The sequence below is a fragment of the Rissa tridactyla genome, chromosome 8, assembly GCF_028500815.1.
Source record: "Rissa tridactyla isolate bRisTri1 chromosome 8, bRisTri1.patW.cur.20221130, whole genome shotgun sequence".
In the NCBI taxonomy this organism is placed as follows: domain Eukaryota; kingdom Metazoa; phylum Chordata; class Aves; order Charadriiformes; family Laridae; genus Rissa; species Rissa tridactyla.
Genome location: NC_071473.1, coordinates 46484645 through 46506447, shown reverse-complemented (window position 1 = coordinate 46506447; position 21803 = coordinate 46484645). Strand labels below are relative to the sequence as shown.

The window sequence follows — 21803 nt, the reverse complement described above, 5'->3', positions numbered from 1 at the left end:
GCCGGAGAGGTGTAGGCAGGCCTGTGGAATTTGTGCCCCGGCTGATATGTGGTCACAGGGCTTGGGCAGCAGCAGCAGTGTCGGGACGCACCGCAGCAGTTTCCCCAGAGGAGACAGTGTGGCTGTCATCACTCCCAATAAAGCCAGAAGTCCAGATAGGATGGGAAAGGGATGCCAAGCACCGTTTGGGAAGGTTGCCCAGCACAGCGTATGTGTGATAACATCGAGCTGCGGGATTGCCGTGCTTTCTGCCCATGTTGCTGCAGCACAGGGTGTCCGAACCGCGCTGGGCACCCACCGGTGGCTGCTGTGTGCCTGCTTTCTGTGGCCCAGCCAGGACTAAGCCAACAAATGTGGTGTCGGGGCATCACGTCTACTGTGGCTTTTCTGCTCCAGAGACAGCAGCGTGAGGCTGGAAGGGCCTCTCAGTTCAAGCTTGATGGTTTATGTCAGGGATGATGGATGGCTCTGCTTGTAGAAGTAGGCTACACCTGCGGTTAGCTGGCAGCGCACACACAGCCGTTCTGGGAGGCTGCCGTGCTGTGCCACTGGTGTGATTGACTGATCTGCTTCTCTTTTGATCTAGCAGAAAGCACTTGATAATTCTCTAAGAGGGAAGAAGGGAAAACCCCTCTCACCTCCATTGCATTGTGTAAGCCCACAGCTGTGGGCTGTGCTGACAGCGTGCTCCTGGGTGGGGGCAAGGAGAGTTAAGAACAGGACTGAGCCTGGCATCTTGGGCAGGGATCAGTGCTTGGCTTCTGCAGAAAAAAGTGGGGGACTACTCTGGAGAGTGGGACGGATGAGCTCTTTGTTGCACCTTGGTTCTGGGAAATGAAAGGATGCCGGGGGCACTGGAGGCACGCGAGAAAACCATCGGGTGGCTCAAGAGTTCATGGTGCTGTAGATTCGAGAAACACAAAGTGGGGAGTGGGTTGTCCTCACTGAAAGCTAAAAGTGTGATGGGATGTCCTGGTAGCTCTGTTGTGTGGACACCAGTGTCCCTCCTCCTGCTGTGTTCTTTCTGCCACTGCTCCTCTTTGAGGATCAAATTAGATGCCAGGATAAGAGCTGTGATCATAAAATACACCCATATATCCAGTGTTTTTAGGGACAAGACATCTCTAAGCGGACAGAGTGCTAAAGACATTGAGCCAGGGAAAGGAATGAGTGTAAGGAAAATGGTGATTAAACACTTAGTTTTTCCAAGGTCTGCCAGAATCTCTCCATATGACCTTTGGAAATTCCTGCATCATCTTGGCCCACCTTCAGTGCTCTGAGTGCAGCCCCAAGGAAGTGCAAACAAGTCCTTTCATCCACTCTTTATTTAAATTACCAGATCTTCTGAGCAGGTACTGTTTTCTGTCTGGGTTTGTACAGCACCTGCCAGTAGTACACTGCTGTAGTGAGTTGTGAGCAGGGGCTCCGATCTCCTGAGATACTTTTGTGCCTAATTCCTATTCAGTAAGAGCTCCTGATTACTCTGGAGATCTTGGTTTAGGGCATAGTGGACCACAAATAATCCTCCTGGCACACTTTGGACTTTTGCAAAAGAATAAAATAATTCTTAAAGTCTGTGTGCCTGTGTTGCTAACCCCTCAGACACATTCTGATTTATTGGAGGACACAAATTTTAACCTTGAGCTTCCTTCTTAATATTCATTCATTATTTTTTCCATTGTCGTTTACATTCCATGTTGCTAAAACTAACAAAATGTTCATGTTAACAGAAAGTCTTCTCCCTGCTGGGCCCCAAATTAAACATTCCTGGAAAGGCAGGAGGCAGTTGCTTTATTCTGCATTGCGAATTAGCATGTTTGCATAACTTAATGGTCAGTGCATAAGGCAGGAATTCCAGAAGAGATCAATCTTCAGAGCTGTGTTTGACTTCATGGGCCGAGCATCCTCCTCTCTGTACGGCATTGCCGCATAGGCTGCTGAAATGGCCTTCTGGTGTGGGGCTATCCATCACTGGCTTTGTGTCTGGTTTCTGTGAGGAAACCACAGAGAATGAAAATACGTCAAACAGCCTACTGAAAAGCAGACTTATCACTTCTCAAAGCAGAGAGCAAGCAGTAGCACATCCCATTGAGAAAACCAGCTCCAGCTTATGAAGAAGAGTGCTGAATTCTTCCATCTTCAGTGGACACACCTCAAAAACCCATCTTTACCTCCAGCTGCAGCTCTCTTAGTGCTGTGAAACCCCATTTGAGGGATCTGGGGAAACTCCACTCCAGTGCTGCCGTATGTGTTGTCTCAGCTGCAGCGTATGAGCTGCTTTGGAGGAGGAAACCACCCATGAGCACATTATTTCCTGTCCTGTGCTCTGCAGAAATTTCTTCTTTAAGAAAACAAGTCAGGATTCTTCCCAAATGTACATTTTTTGTGTGTGTTTGGGGTGTTTCCCTTGCCAAGTTGAGGCCTGATCCAGGCTCGGTCAGATAAAGGGAAAAAGCTCCCCTGGACTTCCACAAGGGTGAAAGTCTAAAGGACGGGGTGTATTTGAAAGAAGAGGAGGGGAGGTTACTGTGCTTGTAGATAGTACACTGAGTAGGAAGTAGCATCACCAATATTTCTAAAACCTGGGGTGGTGCCACCAAGCTCACAAGGTGCGGGTTGAAATCATTACTGTGTACCTCACTATTGCTGTTTATTTGTATTAACAAATTGTTGAGGCAATCGTGGGCCAAGATCCAAATGGCTTAGTTGCCATACAAGCTAAAACCCCCAAAATAAGCTCTGCCTAGGGAGTTCACGGTCTCCAAGGAAGGTTTGCCCACCCTTATTGCCCACAAGCACTGTCTTATCCTATGGAGTGTTTCACTAAAGTCACCGTGCAAGTAGGACAACCTCATGGCCAACATAGCACTGGAACAGGCTGCCCAGAGAGGTGGTGCAGTCTCCTTCTCCGGAGATATTCAAAACCTGCCTGGATGCATTCCTGTCCAGCCTGCTGTAGGTGACCCTGCTTTGGCAGGGATGTTGGACTAGATGATCTCTGAAGGTCCCTTCCAACCCCTACAATTCTGTGATTTGCAGGGAAAGTTTGGGTTAGTAATTAGAATATGACCACTCTCAGGATCCTAAGCACGTATTCCCATTGATGGAGCCCACCCTTCATGTTTCCACCTAGATCCACTCAAAAATTCAGGACACAGTTTCTCATAATGTTTTATGGCAATCTGGGAGTACAGAAGGATGATTCCCTGAAGAGCTGATAGGGCAGAGTTAAGGACTTCCTAGCAGAGTTACTTCAAATTTTTGCTTTTAAAAAAATACCTGGAACTGATTAAACATTTTTTGCACTATAAATATTTACTCTGGTTTCTTAGAACTGATAATACTCAGTTTTAAAAAATGAACCACACGCAGGATGTTAATATTTTTAATATTTTCGCTAGTTCTGCTTCTTAGAAAATTTTCACCCTTTTTGCATAGTTATCTTACAGCCCATGAGGTATTTCTCAGATCGAGTCTAGAAAATCTGTTTCTATTCTGTCTCATTCAATGTCATTCTACTGTCATTTCAGTATTTCTTTCCAGCTGGTCCCCTCTTGCTTTCTTCTTGCTGTGTTCAGTCACACCTCACAGCCAAGCAAGTTAAAATACCAGGCATTTATCACTCTCTGGTAGTATTTTCTTAGTGCTTTTTGCTCAACGTTTTGTGTTTTTCCTTTTGAAGACACAATGGTACGCTTCCCAGGCAGGCACTAAACATTCTTCTTTTATTGTTCAAATCCACTTAAAATCATTGCAGTATGCTTAAAGATTTTTTTTTTTATGTACATCAAAAAAGAATTAAGGAATATATTGAAATTTACAGATAGGCAGTGGTCCTGTAAAACTTGTCTTGTCCATAATCAAGCATTAGAGTTGACAGTCTAAGTTAACAAAATCCTCAAATATCCGGGATGTGTCTTTAAAAACCAGATACTTCATTTTCTGAAGTTTACTGCATGGGACTGAATTTTTTTAGTATATGATCATATTTTTTCACTTTGTGTATTTAGGAAATATGAAACTAATATATGTTATCAATGCATAAGAACTCTCCAAGTTCTCCTTTCTAATAAATTCCCTCTTTTGCTAAAAGAAATTGTTTTGTTTGGGTGGATAACCACTAACTCCTCTCTGCCATATTGCAAATTATGAAGTGGTTTTGGATGTCTGCTTTCTAAATGAGTGTATTTGATGTAATAAATACCCAGACGTAACTGTTGTCTTAAGCTGGTCAAATTATTCATTACAAAAAATATTGTTTTGTAACGACATTAAGTCTCCTCATAACTGTTAAGTGGGCAATTTATGGGAATGCAGGCCATGCCACAGGTTAATTTATGAACTGCCTGCACACGCTTTTCATTATTTATTAATTTGTGATTAGTCACTTGAATCAGCTGATGTTGACTCTGGTTTTTGATTGGACAACAGAAGTGTGATGAATAGGACAAGAATTAATTGTAAATTTAGATTTGTAATGCAGTGGCATCCATCACAAATGCGCAGAAGCATTTGTAAATGAGAAAGGCAGGCATCACCCCAAAGGTCTTCCAGCTGAGCATCTGCTGAGATCATAAGTGCATGCAGAAAAAGGTTGGGAAAATGGACTTTGCCGCTGTAGTGCTCTTGGCAAACAAACTTCTTGCCAGTTTTATTTTAGGCGAAGGAGAGTTTTAAGACAGAGTGACCAGAGGCAATGAGGTGTAGGAGAAAACAGGAGAGACTGAGTGAGTGAATTTCTTTGAAAATGTAGCCAGGGGTGAGGAAGGCAGCATGGGGCAACTGGAAATGTAAATTAACCCTTTGGATACCAAATGAGAGATTATCAGTAGAAAGAGGTTGTCCTTGAAGAGGTAAAGACAAATAGTTCTGGTTCGGCAGCCAAAAAGGAAAAGAGAGCAAAATAGAGGTACAGGCAAGATCATCAAAACGATGGGATTCATAGCAAGAGTGTGGAGGGATATCTGCCCAAAATAACTGTGTATCTCATGCTCAAGAAAAAAGGTGACGTCTGAACTCAAACCGGTAAAGAGAGGCAGGGTCTTTAAGTGTCTGGATGGAAAGGAAGGCCATGTCTTACAGTTACTTTGCTGGAAAAATGTGGAAGGCTTTGACCTACGCTGGATGTGAAGACCTATAAGACCTACAGAGAGGTCCAGTAGATGAGGACACCCTCCCAGGCTGTGGTCCTGAGGGATGAGCAGGAGAATTACTCTCACCTAAAGCACCCAGGATGTCTCCCTGAAAGGTGGTGGTGGAACTGGTGTCTGTAGGTTGAATAACATCAGTTATGGGTGTCTAATTGATTAAGGGAGAATGCAGGCTGTTGTTCAGGAATTTGGTGAGGGTGCTGGTATAGGGTCAATTTTGTTTTAAATGACAGAAAACTAAAGCTGGTGATGTCCTCCTGGGGTCAGCTTGAGGCTGGCTTGTAGTGCACGCATAATGCACAGGTGTATGAAGTTGAATGTTGTGAAGGCTTTCTGTCTTTGTTAACTTTCATCCTATATGTAAGGATGTGTGATAAGGTCAGATGCAGACCTTGCAGTGCCTGCAATGAAAATACAGATATTTGTCCTAGGACAATTTTGGAAGCAGCTATTGGATTCTTTAGTTGGGCGATGCACATCCAAAGCAGTGCAGACAGCAAAATATTCTTAGTATCCACTGGTTGGCCAGCAATAGAGGGGAAGGTTCAAGCCATTCAACAGTATCTGTCATGAAGCTGCTATTTATTCATCTTTATTATACTAAAGTTCCATGTGTTTTTGCTATTCTGTGAGTATGCTGGTCTGGCAAAGTTCTTACAGATCCCTAAAAAGGTGACTGTTTTTAGAATTATGTGTTGTTTCTGGTTTCTTTTTTTTTTAAATTTTATTTTATTTTTCAATGGCTAGAAATCAATTGATCTTTTTGTAGCTGGCAAGCCGGGGTAAAGCATACTTAGAGAAAGCTATATCCCATGGAATTTTTGGCTTGCTTTCTTAAACTGTGGCAGGACATCCTGATGCTATGAAATTACATGGAAAAAAAAGTCTTGGAAGAAAAGGTTGGGATTAGTAGCTTTGTTACTGAATGGATTTGATGAGTTCCTGCTTTGATAGGAACATTACGATGTTGAAAAGTAACAAAATCTTTGAAGAGCACTGGCAGATTTCGAAATGAAAATCGAATGCAAAACTCTGGAACATTTTAAAGAATAGGCACTTCATGTTTATTAAGCCCCCTCCATGACTTACAGGTACTGAGCTTGTCTTTACAACAGAAACATCTGGCTTCTTTGCTGTCTTTATTAAATTATTCCAGTGATTCAGGAAAAAAAAGAGCACTGAGAGAAAAAGGAAGTAAAGCAAAAAAGATACATTTGTGGAGAGGGACTGTGAATAATGCAATAATTTCCCTGTAGTTGCACCCTAAATATCGTATAGAGTGAGGCTGACACAAGGGAGAGGGAGAGAGCGGACATCTGGACCAGCAGTTTTTCAGATTACCAGAAATTTTTGACATGTTACTTGGAAAAGATGTAATTAAGATTTATTTATTTTTTGAATGTTCTGCTCTTTTGTATTGTTTTAGCACACATGGCATTCATATAAATCAATTATAATAATAATAGTCTATGAATATAGCGTCTCATCCACAGCCCACTGAAGTCTATGGGAGGGCTTTCCATTGACTTCACTCGGCACTGAGTCAGCCTCACTGAGAGCCTTTGATCAACCAGTAACAGCCATTAAATTCTCCCACGTCCCTCTGTGTGGGAGAGGTGGCAGTTCTCATTGCACATTCTGCTGCTGGACGCAGCGAGGAAGGGAGCGTGTGGGTGACTGGTGCTGCAGAAACTCAAGCTTTTTGGTCAACTCTCCTCCACCGCTGGCCTCTCCTGGTTCTTGGTGATCGGGAGGATCACGGAAGGTTTATGTTGCTGCATTTGACAGGTTCATTTGACCGCTGGAAAGCTGAGTCATTGAAGTCTTGGTAGGTAGGTCATGCTACACAAAGGAGTGGGAGATACTGGAAGATCTACTGAAGCCTGCTGCTTTGGAGGAGCCCAGCAGACCGTGCATGCAGTTAAAAAGGACCCACTGGCCACCAATACGCTGAGCTGTGGTACCCAAGTTGCCACCAGGAAGGTCTGACCTCCAGAAGTGGTTTTGAACCAACACACCCTGGTTCCCAATTGTGCTAAGAGCATGCACACAGCCTGCTATGGCAGCTCAGCTGACAGCCCCTAATTGCTTTAGTTATGAAAGCCCATTTGTTTCTGAATGTGGGACCATGTGTAAGATAAACATGGGGACTGGGAAAGCAGTGTAACAAAAGCGACATTATACGCTTGGTTTTAGCCAATAGGAAAAGCAATCAACTCATCTTCAGCTCAGCTATGGCTTCTATAACTCACTCGCTTAGCTACTGTCATTTTCCCAATAAATATTTTCTGAATGTAGAACTAGGAAAAGAGTCTATTGTTTAAATCAAACAATTCTACACCACATTAAACGCAGTGGTTTTCTCTTTATTATCTGTTGATGAAAAGAAAAAGATGTCTCCCTAAGAAAAACACTATTACATTAAAATAAGAAATGATGGTAAAGGAATAAATCACATTTGCTATGTAACAATATAGCAGAAAAGAGTCCTCTCTTCCCAGTGCCTCTCAATCGCTGGTGAAATCCAAACTGCTTGGAATTACTTTTAAGCGTATGCATTCGTAAGTAAAGAGAGTAGGAATAATTAATTTGATTTTGAGCAGTTGTCTTCCAAATAAATTCCATTCCACAATGCTGGTAGTGGTTATTTGGTAAAAGAGAAAAGAAAAAAGAGCCAGACCCTGCTCAGGCTGTGGGACTTTGGGGTCATTTTCTAAAGGGTGAAGTTATTTTGTTCACTGTGTCTTGAGCTTGGAACAAACAAACCCAGACACGTTTAATGTAAAAGATATTGCGCTAGTATGCTATTGATATGCCAGCAAAGCCCTAATCCAGTGCCTGTTAACATTGGTTAGTGAGACGCTGTTGACTGCAGTGGGCTTTGGAGCACACCCAGAGACAGCTTCGTGTACTCGCTAGTAATCCTTCTGCAGGGTGGAACCTGGTTCCTGGCATTCGGCAGGAATTTCCTCATTTATTTCATTAGGCTTTGAATCAGACCGATGTGGTGATTTTCATCGCACCCTGTGGTAGCAATCTCAGGATCTGATATCTCATCATTTAGGCTCACTTTTTTATCGGAGGACGACAGGGCCGCATTCGGAGGGCAGTTCAGCTCAGCTGTCTCAGGCTGCTGGCTCCAAACATCTTTCTCTGGATGCTCCCGTCGTCTGTTGGCTCAGTATGATGGAAGGAGCCAAACTGGAGAGATAAAGCAGCTAACTATCAGATCGCTGTTAATCAGATACAATCAGTCCCACCTCTGTTGATCCATGTGTAGCCAGCTTAGGGTATTCTTAATGCATGAAAGATTCAGCTGAATTGTTTGGCACTTGAAGGTCGTTGAGAATGCCATGGAGAATCAAACCCAGAACTTTAATTTGAATAATCACAAGCATAATGGAAAAAAATAATGAATGCAGTGCTTTCTTTTTTGATCCAAAAAGCAATTAGTCCCAAACACATAGGAAGGAGGAGGACAGGACATGGACAAATCTTCAGCATTTACAAATAGTGTGAAAATTCTGCCATCCTGAGAATTACTTTGATTAGCAGCAGTATCGAGTTCCGAAATGAGATCAGGACTCACTGTAGAGGATACAATATATGTACCTGGTAAGGGATGTCCTCTAAAGAGCATGGAGACTGCTAAGTAAAGAGCTAGTATTGGGAGAAACCAAAGTTAGTGACTTGCAAAAGTTTTCTCTGTTAGTGGGAGAGCCCAGACCAGGACCCTGCACTCCTTTCTTATCGTTTGCTGCTCTCTTCTCCCACTTAAGGGATGAGTCAAGGATAGAGATTTCAATCCTAAATTAAAGTATTACCTGAAGTCATTATGCAGCTTTAGGGAGGAACCTTGACTTGTGTTTGCAGTAGACACTTACTTGTGCTATTCTTAAGGAATAATGCATTCTGTTAGTCTTTCTTTTCTTGAAATCACCTGAGTTGGTTTGGCCAGCATGTGTGACTTCTCCCTGGCCTAGAGCCATCACCACTTGGGCTGTGTGCTCATCTTATCTCACCAGCTAATCAAGCTCAGGCATGATCAGGCTTTGCATGGGGGTTTGCCAGGGAGAATCCAGGGTGAGCGAGGAAGGAATGGTGAGGTTTGCGAGGCACGTTTTCTCCCTCTGGGTCAGTGCCGAGCCACTGAGTCAGCCTGGTTTTTGGGGGTGGCACCTTACCTGTGCCATCATGAGTAATCTACTGTTTCTGCTTAATGGCAAAAGGATGCAGTGAATTAAAAACAAAACAAAACAAAAAATCAAAATCAAAAAGCCAAGGTGTTTCAGACCTTTGCCTTAAATAAAGGTTTGTTTTACTGATAACTTCTCTTAGATGAGCAAGGGAAGCCATGATGACATACAGTGAATTATATATGCTGGGGTGAAGGTTGGTGAAGATCTGCTTAGTCTTCTTGCTCCAAACCCTAGGAATATTCAGGGAAAGCAAGACTGGATTGAAAAGTAATGAAGAGAATTGCCTTTTCCACATAAGATGTAATTCATTAAGCAGTAGAGCCCATCACTGTAGGAGGGTATGTGGGACATGAAATTAGCTAGGTTAAAAGGGGGTTGATGAGAAGATCCATGTGGCCATACCAAGCTCCACCCAAGGGCTGTCGCAATGGAGTGCTGCTCAGGGTTTTCTGGAAAGGGGTGAGTGATGCAGGCTGTTTTAGACTGGTGAAGAGGAAGTACAGGGGTGATCAAAGAGCCTCCTATAGCTATTTGAAGGGTAGCTACAAAGACGTCAGTGTCAAACTCTAAGGAATGCCACATGATGAAACAGTAAGCAAGAACAAATTGCAGCTTGGGAGGTTTAAATTAGACAGAAGGAAAAATTTATTCGCGAAGAGGGTGGAGCAGCACTGGAAGCACTCCTGGTTACCCAAGCCGTCACGGTATCTCTGTCCTTGGAGACTTTCAAGACTTGGCTAGACAAAGCGTTGGCTGACCTGACCTAATGTCAGCAATAGTCTTGCTATGAGTGGAAGGCTGGACTGAAGATTTTTAGACATTGCTTCCAACCAGCATTTCTGTGATCTTATGATATCCAGTGTGGAATTTCCTTAAAATTATGTCATTAAAAATTGAGTCCCTGGAACTTGCCAGTCTCCATTACAAATCCCTTGTCCTGATTTCCCTTCTGCTGGTGTCTTTTTTCATCTACACTGCCAAATCACGTCATACCCCCTCGCAGGGTATGTCAGCCACCGCACCTACATGAAGAGTGTCCTCTGCGCTTGCTGAAAAAATATTTGCAAAACAAAAAGCATAGGTTTACTTTTTGTGGTACTTACACCACTTTCTGCAAGCCTCTTTGGCCGATAGCCTGAAAAAGCTTTTTTAGCCCCAGGTTGGCATTGCTTATGCCAGCTTTATTTCTAATGGAGTTTTGAAGTACCTCCTGGATTTTTATTTGAATCCTTGATTACCAGCTTCATCCAAAGGAAAGACAACTCCAGCCTTAACCAACACTTGAAAACCAGAATGGGTCACCTAATGCCACTTTGTTATAGCAGCTTGTGGCAGGAGAAACCCACACCTCATCAGTGAAATTACAAGAAAAGGATGATTTGAGGCTGTACAGTTCTGGCTGCCATCTCTCATTCCTATGGCCATGGAGATGCAGCCACAGTAGGCCCCCATCCAAAGCTGAGCCAGACATATTTTACATAATAAGAAGATAAAATGTTTAGGCAGATAAGTGAAAAATAAGGGGCAATCTGCTTCTTTTATTTTTTTGTCGCTGGCTATTTGCTTTCGGGGCTGTAATAATTTATTGTTCCTTTTCTGTCCAATAGGAGAGATAAATGAGGGTGAATTCTTCAATGAGCAAAACATACATTTGGAAACATCATTTCAGTATCAAAATGAGATTTCCATAAGACCTTGCTGAATGAAGCTGTAGCAGTATGTCTTCATCCCTCACTAGGAAAGGAAAAGCAGCCAGAAATTTCAAGACTAAATTGCCTTGTAGTTCGTCGTCTTCTTTCTTTGTTATTTTTTTGTTTATAGAAAAAGTGAATTTATTGAGCATGGAAAAATACTAGATTGACAGCTCTGGAAAATTAAATCCTCTCTTAATCCAGAGTGCAGATGTGGCACAGTCAGGATTAATGTAAAATGCTTCTTGGAGATCCAAAGAAATCATTGCGAGTCATTTGGCAGAGGACGGACGCTCTGCCCCGGCAGTGATCCAGGGGGGTTTCAGAGGGCGCAAGTGCCGGACAGTGCCGAAGGGCTTAAAAGTCAGTTGTGCCTTTGAATTTCTCTGTGCTGTTCTTGTTGCCGAGCCGCTCTGCCAAGGGGAGTGTGGAGTAAGGGAGAGGGAAGGAAGGCCAAAATGGGGAGGTTTACGCTCATTAAGAAGTCATTTAAGTCACCGGACAGGCTGTCAGCAATTCACTCTGACAGAAATGGATGGGTATCCAGAGTGAACCTGTCTTGAGAAGGTTGGCATCATTTCTGGTTTCTGTAGAGACGATCCTTGAACAGTAAGAAGCTGAATTTTGACCCGAAAGCCTGAGAGCTTGGAAATCTCTGCTTCCAGGCTCTGGGGCTCAGCACCTCTCCATTAAGACCTGGTTGGTGCTGATGAACACAGATAAAAGGTTTCACTGGTAGCAAGGCAATGTAGCCTAATGCATGAATATAGCATGAGTGTATTAAGATGAGACTTGGCATACACCCGCAAAGCCGAAGTCTATACCTGACTGGAAGCATGTGAATTAATGCCTTCTGCAGGTGCCACCTGCCCCTGATGCTGCCTGTGTGCCGGAGTGGGCCTTGGCTTTGGGTCCAGCATGGACCAGGTGATGCCTTTGCACCTGTACAGGCGTGGATAGGCAGCGCTAGAGAGCCCCTCACCTCCGAGCCACAGGGAGTCAGGGAATTAATGCCATTAAGAGCAGAGGATCAAAGCTCCTGCCCAGTTTTTCCTCTTCACCTCACAAGCCCGTAGCCGGAGGAGAGCCGTAGGTGGTAGTGAGTTGGAGTTGGTGCGTTCAGTCTTTATTTTGCATGCTTCAGGGGCACTCTGTTGTGTGTGGGGAAGGTTGTTTGTTTTTATTTTGCATTTTTTCTCTGAAGTGTATGACTTTTTCATCAGGGTGAAAATCTGTCAAATGGCCGTTTCAGACTGCCTAGAAATTATGAGGCTCTGGAATCTATTAAAGCATAAATGTCAAAAGAAAATTACTGCAGAGTTTCTCTGGCCTTTCTTGTTTTACTCCTTGATGTTAACTTTCCTTGTTTGCTGATGTATGCCTTTTGTGCGGGGGTTAAAGAAAAAAAATCTAAAAATCTTCTTAAAAAAGATGCTACAGTTAGTAACTAGTTTTGTGTGTCTGCAGAGTGCAGGCTCTGTATGTGTGTACGTGTATGTAAGGTTTTCCATCAAGATAAACCTGCTTAGAAAAATGTTGTGGTTAAAAAAGAAAAGGGGAGGGAGAGAGACTGTATGCCAGAAAGCCATAACTAAATAATTCTCTTTTTTCCATGTGAATATTTCTGAATTATACTTGTAATGCACCATAACAACAAACAACATGTTTCCTTAAGTGTAAGTAGATTTGCTGTTGGGGAAGTCTGTGCCAAAGCTATTTTTGAGCAAGCAGATGTCAAGGGCCTAAACAAAACCTGAAGTGTGCATAGGCGTTATGAATTGCACTCGCATTTGGAGACAGACTGAAGACAGAGAGCTTGTTAAATTTTACTGCATTGTCTGCAAAAAAATGCTGTTTAGATGACTACGTGGTATGAAATTGATTATGGCGTAGGTACCAGCCCTTTCCAAAGCTCAACCTATAATCCTTGATTTTCTTTTAAAGCACTTTATACTTCCAATATACAATTAAATAAAACTCAAAGAGGGGTCAGATCCTCTGATGGTAGGTATGACTCACCAGCCTTATTTCTGCTAGCCCTGAGGATCAAAACTTGGTCCGGAGTAGGTGCCATGGGTGGCTGTGGGATGTCCCAAGTAGGAGATGAGCAGTACCAGGAGCAAGTGCAGAGAGGGAGAGTGTATCCTTTCTTTTCAAATGCTATGAATAATTTCCATGTCTATAGGAGTCATCAGGACTTACTGATGTATGTGATACTGGGAAAGCAATCTTTAAAGGCAAAATAAGAGACAACGCGGAGTTTAACTGCATTGTGAACTTTTCTTTCTCCAGTTTCTTTCTGCATAGATGTGTGTAGTTTATTACATATTTCAATATAGCACTGGGAAAAGGTTTGGGACAGTCTGAAGGTTCCAAGGATTTAAGAACTGGAAACTTACAATTAATTTTGGTGAAGGAATTGCAATGGATTTAGATGTTTTAAGCAGCAAAGAATGAGCTAAGGGTCTTGCACTGTTCTGTAGGGCTGGAGTAAGTCCAGGCACAGTTTGCTGCTGGGAGGGAAGTTATGACAATACCGCGTCTGGAAGGACAGGACGACTTCTCGGTTCAGTTTAGCAAAGCCTGGGGGCCTGATGCACATTTACACGAGCGCTCCTTTGCACTGTGGTGGAGGTGTTGATTATTGTCAGCAGACTGCGATGCCGTAAGTGAAAATCAGACGTGTTTTACAGAGAACACTAGGAAGGTTGGCAAGAGACCCTTTTTCCATGTTTGCAAATAATGTGATGTGAAATTCAGCAGCTTTGTGGCTGCTGAAAAGGACCGCAGAGAGTCTATTAGGGCACATGTGTTTCCAAACTTTACCAATGCCGAAATACCTCCCAGTAGGTGTGTACCAAAGAATAAGGCATTAATTTCCTTCAGCACATGCTGTAGCACTGAGCTGCACCAGAAGGGAAGTTTACAGAGTTCAGTTTGATCGGTGGAAGTCTGCACAAGGGATCACTAAAATCCAGTGAAATAATATTGCGGTCCTTAGAAAATGAGCTTGGTGAGGCTGCAGCGATACCACATCCCAGTGATCCCCTCGATCGTGCTCAGTGGGGCATCCATCACTAGAAAACATGTCTTGTTGTCTAAAACACCGTCCAGAACTCGTCACATGTTTTATTATTACCTCACCAATTATGTTACAGGATACTCTTAATAAAATACTTCATGGAGAAGATATAGTAAATTTAATATATGTGCAACACCTTTGTTGTACTGTGTCTACTGCTAATTTGTGATCCACCGGCACCTGGTATGATTAGTATTAGCAATAAAAGCCTACAAGGCCATGCAGCAGATCCCAGAGCCTGGCTACAGATATGCCTGAGAGGGTAAAAAAAAAGTGGTTTTTTCCTTTACTTTAGCTTTATGACTGTTAAATGATGCTGAGATTCCCTGAGCATCTCTGAGTCTCATTTGCTGCACAAACACGTGTGATGGCAGATATGATACGTGATTTCAGGAATGACATTTTTCTTCCTTGGAAATTCTCTATATTTACAATGTATAATAGTTTTTTCACTGGAATCTTGGAAGTTTTGAAGAAAGTTAGTATTAGTCCTGAATTTAAAACTAGAGTTTGATCTTTTTTGTATTGCTTCCCATGAGTTGAATTAGCTGGAATTAAGGCAAATAATTTCTTGTTGGATTGCTACCGGTGCTGAAAATCAAATAGTTTGGAGGTGAACTCCAAAGGAAATTTTTTTTCATATCCTGAGTGAAATTAACCAAGAATAGCTTTAATTCAAACACTATTTTCAGACTGCAAGATTTTCCATGACTTCCGACAAGAACGATTGTAGAGTATTTTTAAAACTCAACATGTTATTAAGTTGTGTCAGTCTGAGAAAGAAAAATGTGTAATAACTTATTCTGAAATCTTTGTAGAAAAATGTTTTAAATTATTTTACTTTTTTCCATTTAAACACTTGAGTGAATATTCTATATTTATTTAAATTTTTTAAGTGCTAATAGTTTAAAGTTCATTTAAATAAATCCATGCAACATACGCCATGTTCACAGTTTCTCAAATTTCTAGACAGCAGACATACAAGCATAACATTCTTATTTACTACAAACTATGTAAAAGCTTAGATCAAGAGATTTCATTTGTGAAAACTCCTTTCGACATGTTACTTGTAATTTTGACTTAGAATGACTAAATTCATTGAATGGATTTGGGCAGGAGATGCCATAAAATAGGCTTTAATAAATTCCATGTACCTCTGAATAGCTCGGAGACTATGAAGTGGAAGCCAGCCATACCATCTATACATTGTGCACCCTCATTGCAGCTCAGGTGGTGCAAGCTGGGGTCTTCCCCCTCGTACAAGTGGTCAAACGAAAGGCATAAAAGGTGAAGATATGACTGCCTGACCCAATGCAGAAGGAAATGTTCCTGAGATACTCCACCATCTGAAGTTGGGTAGAAAGGGACTTGAGTTTCTTCTCACAAGCTCTCAACAGGAGTTATCGAGAAGACAAATCCATGGTATGGTTGGAAGGGACATCTTCAGCCTCTGCAAGGTCAAACAGTGCAAATTTTATGGGTGATTATAGGGCTTTGCAGGCCACCACCAGGTCCAGGGCATCTGAATGAAGGAAGACAACACACTGGAGAAGGCAGTCCAGGAGAATGTAATGACAATAGCAGCACTAGACCTAGGTTTGTGAGAGGAAACAAGAAGATTACCTCACAAAATAAATATTACTTAAGCTATTCACTTAAGAAAGGAAAGTTAATGCCTAGGCATCATGCCTAAATGTAAGAGATTTATCCTTCTCTTAGAACTATGCTGCTTCTGCCAGAAGTTCTGCATTACTGCACTAGGTTCTCCCGCGGGACTACACCACCATCTGGTTCAACCTATTGTTCTAAGGACTTCTAAGACTATGTTCAAGTATCTAACCTACATTCTGTATGCAGTTATGCATACGATTATTTACATTGTTACACACGTGCACAGGCTGTTTATTGAGAAGTGCTGAGGTTTACGATATGTAAGCAATGCCCTGTAGGCTGTAGTAAGAGTTTGCAAGACTTCCAACCCAAGGCACAATAGTTCCCCTTATAAACAAAATCCCCAGTCAATGTATGTTTTATTACACTCTTGAAGAATGCACTTTCTTCTCCAAATCTGATTCACTTTCACTTATTGTCTGTTGAAACATGTCTTTTTTATAATTCAGAGGGACTTGCAAGACCCATGGCCAGTAGAAAGACTCTAGTGAAATCCACCTTGGGTAGAGAGGGAGAGGCGGCTGCTATAGTCTTTATCCCAGCATACAATGATATGGACAAGAGTGGGCATGACTGGATGTCCGTATCTGAAACAAGCCACCATGTGAGATAAAGGCCCTTGTGTGGGAAGATGAACTTGATGGAGGTGTGGTTGTCTGGAGCACTGAAAGATGCTGAGTCTCGTGTGTGCTGGTGGGAATTGCACTGAGTCTAGAGATGAGTCTCATCACTGTGGCAGGATCAGTGCCTTGCTGTCCTTGGTAATAATGTTAAAGCCAGGGAAGTCTGGAGAACTGAATTTTCCCCAGGAGTACTGCAGATGTTCGTAGTCAATGGAAACAGTGCAAAAGCTTGTGAAACCCAAGTGAAATGGAGAAACCTGTGGTGCAGGGAGGGTGTCATGCAAGTAGCATGGCTGCCGATGGAGCCAGATTTTCTCCTCACAAACATCAGTGACTCTAATAAAGCCCCAACCTGTCTCCCACCTGAGAGATCATGGCCACACATACAAATGCAAAAACCAAAATCCATCTATTTGATTAACGTTCCCTGGGCTCCTCCCTGTGGGCTTTACACCTCGTCAGTAGGGTTCACTTGTGCAACGAGTCTGCAGGAGGTGAGGATGTTTGGCGCCTCCCTAAGCTGAGACTTTAGTCTGGAAATCCAAGTGACTTTACTCTCCTGACATAGGAGCGCTTTCAGCTTCCTATAATTGCACTTTAATTATTTGCAATTTAACTGGAGTCGAGGAGTTGCTACTCCACAAGGCAAAGTGCTTGTATTTGGATCCTGCCTGGGGCTGTAGTTGCTTGTAGTGGAGTTATCCCTCCCAGGTACAGAGTCCTTGGGGTGGCCTTTTGGAGGTTTGGACAATGCGTGTCCATACCCAGTGCATCCTTTAGGTGTTCAGACAGACTTTCCTTTCAGCTTGAAACTGGTGGTATAGGAACATCATCTAGAACCAGGGTATATCAACATTGTCTACAGCTGGGATGGGATCATGCTAACGATCATTGCATGCACGTGTGTGCACACAAGCTGGAACAGCGTTGCTCCATCCACAGATGGCTCTGAGGGGAGCAACCACAACACTGCGGAGAACCTCTTAACGCTGTGGGCTAGGGCTTTACAAGCAAGAGAAAACCCCAGTGAAAACAAACAGCCCCTGGGCTAATGATGTGCTGCTCGTGTTTTGTGAATGGGGATGTGGGACAAGGATGCTGGAGAAAGGCAGGGTGGATACGGAGCTGTTTAGCGTGCTCAGTAGCTGGGGGTCTTTTTCCTGTCATGGTTCAGTCAAGCACAACCTCAGGTTTCAACGGCTGGTTAGCCACATCCATTCCAGGGTTTAGTTTATTATATTTTATTGTTATTGTTATTGTTATTGTTTTGTAACCAGGAGGGCCGCAGTGGTTTCCAGCGTCCTACATCTCTGCAGACCTTGTGAGCCTCTCCTGTGTGAAGTGGGAAGGAAGGAGAAAGACACATTTGAAATGAAAACAAAATAGGGAAAAAAAGAGCGCTGGTATTCGCTGAGGAATGCTCCCCACAATGCTGAAGTTGCATAAGTGCTGTCTTTGTTTCAATCAAAAATCTGCTTTTTGGGTTGAAACAAGGCCACCACTAACAAGGCCAGGAAAGAAATTTCCTAATGGTTCGAAGTGAATTTAGGATTTTGATGGAGCATTTGATTCTGGGCATGGTTCATATAGCTGAAGAAACAGAAATACAGTCCCTCCACATCAGCCAATACATACAAAAATGCCTGAGCGCAGACGCAGCCCAGGCACCCTCGCCACATGGCTAATGGATTTGAAGGGGAACCCTGTTCCTCTGTGAGCAGGGGAAATGATGAAGTGACAGATAAGGGAACTCAAAGTGAACGACACAAGGTATTTTTGCAGCATTTAGGATGGATTTTATGGTGAGATGGATTGATTACAGGCGCTCTTATTGGGCCATACAAATCCTCGATGGCAATGAACCAGCCCAAGCTGAATTTGGCTTAAAAAGTGCATTATATAATCCTCTGAAGTTGCATGGAGTGTGTTTTCTTATCTGAGGTTTTTCCCCCTTTAATTCCTTCATTTCCTTGGTCAGTTCCTGAAACATTCCCTTTTTTCTGTTTCAACATTCATCACCCTGAGAACTTGTTCGGGAGCAATGGGCAGCCTGTACCAGTGAGCGTGATGGTTTTTCTGCTGTATTTCTGTGTCTCAGAGCATCCTTCCGAGGTTCCAGGAGAGAAGCAGGTAGAGCTGTTTGCCACAAAACACAAGTGCTATGTGGTGCACGTTCATTATTCAGCCTCACATCTTCTCTAGCCATGGGCCCGTCCTGCACGCACCCTGCCCCTTGAGCAAACCATGATTCTCGTTAATCCAGAGCTGCTTCTCAGAAATGGGTATGTGGCTCCTATCGTGGTGTTCGCCTGTAAGAACTGGGTCAGTTCCCACCTCCCACCCAGCCATCAGACAGGATCTGGTGGTAAATATTCAGCATATAAGTGCAGTGATCATTATTTCCCATGTGTTTCTGACCGATTTGGGGCAGACAGGCATTTTGGGAACTTCCTGAGTTGGAGGCTACATCTGCAACAGAGAGCTCAGACCACTCCCGACAGTAAAAAATCTTAGACAACTTCATCCTAAAGTGTCTCTGAGTATCCCAGGTTGGCTTTCCCAGCAGCTGCTAGTCAAATTACACCACCTGAAAGCAATGAAACCCAAAAGGAAAGAAGGGAGAGAGTGCAGAAAAACACTATCCATCGCCTTCATAAGTAACTCACCTTTTCTTCCCGTAGCAATAGTTCTTTCTGTCCCAGCTGATTGAATTTGACACATTTTAGCCATGCCAACCTTTGGCTTTCAACACATCTCTCATATTGTGGTCAATTATTTTTTAGCAAAAAAATCTGCACTTACACTAGTGAAAATAAAATCACAAGGGCCATCAGTTCCCGTCCTTCAAGCATAAACTCGCAACGGTTGAGGTCAGGAAGAAATCACACCGCTCATGGCAGATTGAGGCTTTGTCACCTTCTCCTGTAGCATCTGGAAGCTGCAATTGCTGGAAGCAGGATAACGACCCTGCTGGGCCAAATCCTGCCATGATCAAGAGCAGGTCTCTATGAGGCTTTCCCACTACGGAGTATTGTTGTACTTACCACTTTGTTTTCCTCCCTCGTGAAGCTAAGCCTACGTGATTGGCACTCGTTACTTTTCATTCTTGGCCGTGCGGGCAGTTGTAGCAAGAGTAGGTCACACAAGAAATATGTGGCAGAGCCAGCAGTAAAAACCCATCCGCTTTACCCAACTCACAGGCAAAAGAGACAAGCCCAGCTTTCTGTCTCACAAAAAAAAAAAAAAAAAAAAAGCCATTTTAATGAGAGTAGCCCAGAGGGGTTTGCGTGGGTGGCAGATGAATGATTCAATGTGTGTCCCAGCGCACAGATTTCCTGGACTGTAAAGCCAAAAAGTGAGGATTCCCTACTGCTTGTGCTTTCTTCTGTGAAGCTTTTGCAAATTTCTGCCTCAGTTTCCACATCTTATATAAAGCCTGATGGTCGTCATCTTCTTTTTCTCAGTAAATTGAGATCTCTAGTTGAAAACTACTGAAACTTGTTAGGTTGGTACTTTCCTTAGGGGTGGCATAGTGTGATTGGCTTGCTTGGTTTATGGCAAGGAAGGAAACATGCCTCTTTCTCTCTCAGCTTCGTGTCCTGGCAGGTCGTGCCATGGCCAGGAGGAGCGTCATTCCACCATCACCCATGCCAGAGGCTTCTCTTGGACAAAGCCAGGTGGACTCATGAGGTTCCACCTGCCTGTAATGACTGCCCTCGGATGACATTGGCAGATTTCCTTCCCTTCATCATGTAGGAAGGACTTGACAGTCTGTATTACAGCTTTACAAGAACACAAGCTTGCAGGGAATTTTATGGATGAAATAAATCTCTTTAAAGGAATGCCAAGACTCTAGGACACTTGAGATTTGGGGTTTGAGTGTGTATACATTTATTTGTATATATTTATATGGTTCTCTGTTTCCACATGCCCCTCTCTGTGGAATAGTAATGATCCTGCAGATTCCCCGCTCTCATGACCACCATGAAATGTTGATACATTAAACTGCCTGAGCAAGATGCTGATGCCCTCCATCTTCTCCTCAGGGGAGAGAATACAACGAACCTGAACTTAATGGGGCAGCCAGCTGCTGTGCTGGTGTGAAGCCATTGCTTCCCCAAGGAGTGAAGGTTACAGGACTAATGAGCATCCAGCAGCAAAAAGAGGATCTAAAAGTTTCTGGGTGGTAATATTAACACTTTGGTAATGGCTTAGAGGAAAGCCTTAAGTCTTCTTGGACCTGGCTTCTGCCTGGTCGAGAAACCACGGAGCTCAGATGAACGTTGTTCCAGCTGGAATGGAGCCTCCGAAATGCTCAGTCTTGGAAAGAAGGAGAGGCAAAAGAGAGAAGTGAACATAGACAATGGGGAAGGGAAGATGGAAATATCAGAAGACTCGAAGAGAGGCATGAACCTCTTTTGCTCTCTGGATGCTGCTGAGCCACCCCTTTCACCTTGAGCTGTTCTCAAGAGAAAATGGGAGGGAATCCAAAGTTGCACTTGTGTCTTCAGAAAAGTTCCCAAAGGGCATCTCTTCACATACAGACACAAAGACACACATGCACATTTCCAGATCCCTGTCTTGCACACTTCCCATGCTGAGGAATGTCTTGCAGGGTCGTGCTGTCAGCGTTTCCAGCAAAGACGGTTAATACTCCTACGCTTGCCAAGCAGTGGATATAGCTAGGAGAACACGTTTTTGTTTAAACAGCAAAACAAGCGAATAGGTTCCCCATTCCTTCCCTCCTCGTGTCTGCAATTCAAGTGGACTCCTAGTCCTGGGGTATTATTCCTGGCTGAGAGGGAAAGTTTATACGAGTCCCTTGTTAACGGCTCTTGGCAGCTCATCACACTATTCCTGTAATACTGCAGCACAGGTCTGGCTGGGGAGCAAAGCGCAAAAGAAGATGGGAATTTGGGAGAACCAAGAAATGCTTCAGGTCAGGAGCCATATACCATATGGGGAGACGGAGATGTGGAGGTGGGGTGAACAGATGAGCTCCTTCAGGCCTGTATCCAGTTCATGCCCTGGCCTGGGGAGAGGAGGACAAAGCAAGGAGAAGACAGCAATCGCCTCTTGGGGTGTGTTGCCCAGATAAACCTCTTTCTGAGTATGTCCATTTTCAAATGTAGAAGTCCCTGGAAAAAAAAAATACAGGAGGCGTATTGTTGCCACTTGTACAAGACTTGAAGTACTAGGCTTTAGGTACAGCCAAGAAGAGTCAGGTTTGACCTTAGTGGGGTCTTTTCTAGCAGGAGAGGGGGAAGAGATTGGGCAAGATGTCAAGCTTCCATCGGAGAAGATTTTTCAGGGGAGATTAGGTATGCGTCTGTCAAGAACTGGCTTATTTTCCGAAATTCCATATTAGACCTAGAGATTTCTCCGCA

General features: G+C 43.4%; 1 protein-coding gene across 1 annotated transcript in view; it reads left to right on the top strand.

Annotated features, from left to right (window-relative positions):
* Positions 1-21803, top strand: part of TRABD2B (TraB domain containing 2B) — a 303259-nt gene that overhangs the window by 81447 nt on the left and 200009 nt on the right. The gene's annotated exons all lie outside the window — the stretch shown is intronic.